We start from the raw sequence: 3,893 nt of genomic DNA, 5'->3' as shown, positions 1-3,893 counted from the left end.
AGTCCTACTCCCGGTGGGAGTAGGACTCCTCTTGGCGCGCCACACCTTGGCCGGCCGCCTCCTCCCCTTGCTCCTTTATATACGGGGCAGGGGGCACTCCAAGACACACTAGTTGATCCTTGAGATCATTCCTTAGCCGTGTGCGGTGCCCCCTGCCACCATATTCCACCTCGATCATATCGTTGCAGTGCTTAGGCGAAGCCCTGCGTCGGTAGAACATCAAGATCGTCACCATGCCGTCGTGCTGACGGAACTCCTCCCCGAAGCTTTGCTGGATCGGAGCCCGGGGATCGTCATCGAGCTGTACGTGTGCTAAGAACTCGGAGGTGCCGGAGTAACGGTGCTTGGATCGGTCGGACCGGGAAGAAGACGTACGACTACTTCCTCTACGTTGTGTCAACGCTTCCGTTGCGATCTACAAGGGTACGTAGATCAGACTCTCCCCCTCGTTGCTATGCATCACCATGATCTTGCGTGTGCGTAGGAATTTTTTTGAAATTACTACGTTCCCCAACAGCTATCTCTAACAAGGGGGAAGCTAGTAGTGAAAAGGCTCCTTCTTCTAGTGGTAAAAATGGCACCGGCATCTTTGCCCATGTGGAACCACCACTTGTTTATGATGGACCGATTCCTTCCACTCATTTGAATCATGCCGGTCCCCCCCCCTAAGATTATGAAAAATGAGGACTTTGATTCTTGGGTTTATCGCTTTAAGCGTCATTTAAATCATGTGAACACTAATCTTTGGAGAATCATTGAAGAAGGTTTCCATCCGCATGATCCAAGCAACTTCACTCCTCGAGAAGCCACAGATAATCAATTCAATGAGAATGCTCTCTTCATCATTCAAGATGCAATTCCACCCGAAGATCTACCTCATCTTCGGCCCTTTGCCTTGGCCAAAGATGCATGGCTTTGTGTTGTCTCTCTCTACCGCGGAAGCACAAGCATTCAACGCTCCAACTATGAAGTAGTGCAAGATGAAGCCGATGAGTTTGCAATGAAAGAAGATGAAGAACCTCGTGAGCTTTATCGGAGAGTAACCAAACTCGCGGTCTCACTCCGAGATCATGGGAGCAAGGACACGGATGACAATTGGATCAAGCGCAAATTCCTCAAGGCAATGATGCCTTACCACAAGGCCATGTCCTCCGTCATTCGTCAAAGGCCGGACTTCCACACTTTGACCTCAAGTGAAGTGTTGGATGAGTTTGTGGCTATGAACATCTTGGACAAGACCGCCGACAATGCGGTGCTTCGCTCTCAAAGGGCAAAGAAGCCCAACCTTGCATTGAAGGCCAAGGTTTGCATTGAATAATAAGAAGAGGAAGAAGAGGAAAGCAACCCGGAAGATACAAAGTATGCCTATCATGAACACATGGCACTTGCTTCAAGGCAATTTTGGAGCAAGAAAAACTCAAGACCAAACTTCAACAAGAACAACTCAAGTGGCATGAAGAGCAAGCAATGTGTAAGGACTTGCTACAATTGTGGCAATGTGAGTCATTTTGTTGCGGAGTGCTCGTATGAGAAGAGGGAAGACAATGGTGGCAAGCTCATTCGAAAGGACAAAGCCAAGTCTTTCCCCAACAAGAGCAACTTCACCAAGAAAACCCTTCACAAGGCGTTGGTGGTTCAAGAAGAGTACCATGAGGATGATGATGATGATGAAGATGGTGAGTTGGTTGCCATGGCCTCCGTTGCCATTGCAAAAACTCCACGAATATCTCTCTTCGACTCACCCAATGAGAACATCACCGAAAAGGGCCTCATAACTAAAGCCACCAACAAGGTAACTCCCAACATCAAAGCTACCATCATTAATAATCCTTCCTTGACGGATTGCATTGATGAATGTGAGGGACCTAATGTGGAGGAAAATGAGTTTGAGTCCTTTATGGGTAAACTCAAGGGTAAAACCAAGAATCATTTTGTTGCTCTCTTGGAACAACTTGGTGAAGCCAATGACGTGATCGAGGCTCACGAAGATACTATCTCCAAGATGGAGGGACATACTCATGACTATGCCGATGAGATTTCGGATCTTTCCAATGCTCTTGAGGAAGAGCGTGGTCTTCGTTTGGCTCTTGAGGAGTCACACAACGTTGATCATGCTAAGTTAAAGAAAGATTTGTATCATGCTCTTGTTGTTTCTCGTGTGCTAAACTCCGAGAAGGCCAAACTTGGGGTTGATCTTGCTAGACTCAAAGAGGAGTTTGATCTACTTGACAAGGCTCACAAGGTCTTAAAGGGTGCTCATGCTCGCCTCAAAGAGTCTCATGATCAACTTCAAGTAAAGCTAACCAAGGAGAAAGCCACTTTTCCTTGTATGATGTTAATTGATAATGCAAATGCTACTAACCCGTGTTGTGAGCATGTGCATCTTGTTGAGGAGAACGCTAAGGTAAAGGTGCAACTTGAGAAACGTCTTGTGTCTTGTATACAAGGCGAGAAGAGCCTCAACGACCTCTTGACCAACCAAAAGGGAGTTGTGGGCAAGGAAGGGACTGGGTACGTGCCCAAGTCCAAGAACAAGAAGAAGAATGACAAGGCCAAATGACCTCCTCCTCTCAAGCAAACCTTTGTGAAGGAGGGTGAGGGTGCTAATAAGGAGAAGGAGAAAACCTCATGATGGGTAGTGATGCCAAGAAGGGAGATGCTCCCCTTCCCAACAAAGCCGGCGACTTTAATCCTTCCTATTTGTTGTGCCGCGCTAGAGATGGGCATGTGTATGCCAAATTTGTTGGTTCTCCTTATGAGTACATTGAATGGTCTATTTGGGTTCCTAAGACCCTTGTTACTAACATCAAAGGACCCATTACAAAATGGGTACCTAAAACCAAGCATTGATCTCTTGTAGGTGTTTGCTTCCGGTGGGGGATCATGGTTGCTCGATAGTGGAGCTACTAATCATATGACCGGAAGCAAGGACTTGGTGGTGGACGTGCAAAAGATTCCATCCATGCCCACCAATGTCGAGTGGGGTGATGCCTAATCTTCTAAGGTATTGGGACTCGGCAAATTTGTCATTTCTCATGATCTTACGATCGAGAAGGTCATGCTTGTTGAGTCCCTTGCATACAATTTACTTTTCGTTCGTCAACTAGCACTCATGGGCTTTGCCACTTTCTTTGATATTGATTCCGTGGCCCTCTTGTGGAGCAAGACTCTTAAAGTAGCCTTTGTTGGGCATGTCAAGAATGGTCTCTATGTGATTAACTTTTCGAAGCGACCCACTAAGACCGCGACATGCCTAATGGCTAAAGTGGACGTGGGATGGCTTTGGCATCGCCGTTTAGCCCACGTCAATATGAGATCTTTGCAAGGTCTTCTCAAGGGGGGCCATGTCCATGGACTAACAAATGTTAGTTTTGCCATAGATCGTGCTTGCAGTGCTTGCATTGAAGAAAAGCTACATGAGAAGGCTCACCCTCCCACGACTATCATCTACTCGAAGAGGCCTTTGGAGCTCCTTCACTTGGATCTCTTTGGACCTCCATACTTTGATAGTCTTGGGGGGTAGAAAGTATTGCTTGGTGATTGTAGATGACTATTCAAGATACACTTGGGTATATTTCTTCAAGAGGAAGAGCGAGACCCAACAAACCGTCATCGACTTTGCAAATGAAGCTCAACGACAACACAATGCAAAGATCTTGACAATAAGAAGTGACAACGTCTCCGAGTTCAAGAACTACACCTTGGATGAGTTTTTGAGTGATGAGGGAATCAAGCATCAATATTCCGCAACTTATACCCCTCAACAAAATGGTGTAGCGGAGAGGAAGAACCGAACGTTGATGGATGCGGCAAGGACCATGATGGCGGAGTTCAAGTCTCCCTACAACTTTTGGGCCGAAGCCATCAACATCGCGTGCCATGCATCTAATCGG

Source organism: Triticum aestivum, chromosome 6A (genome assembly GCF_018294505.1).
Source record: "Triticum aestivum cultivar Chinese Spring chromosome 6A, IWGSC CS RefSeq v2.1, whole genome shotgun sequence".
Lineage (NCBI taxonomy): Eukaryota > Viridiplantae > Streptophyta > Magnoliopsida > Poales > Poaceae > Triticum > Triticum aestivum.
This window is presented reverse-complemented; position numbering follows the sequence as displayed.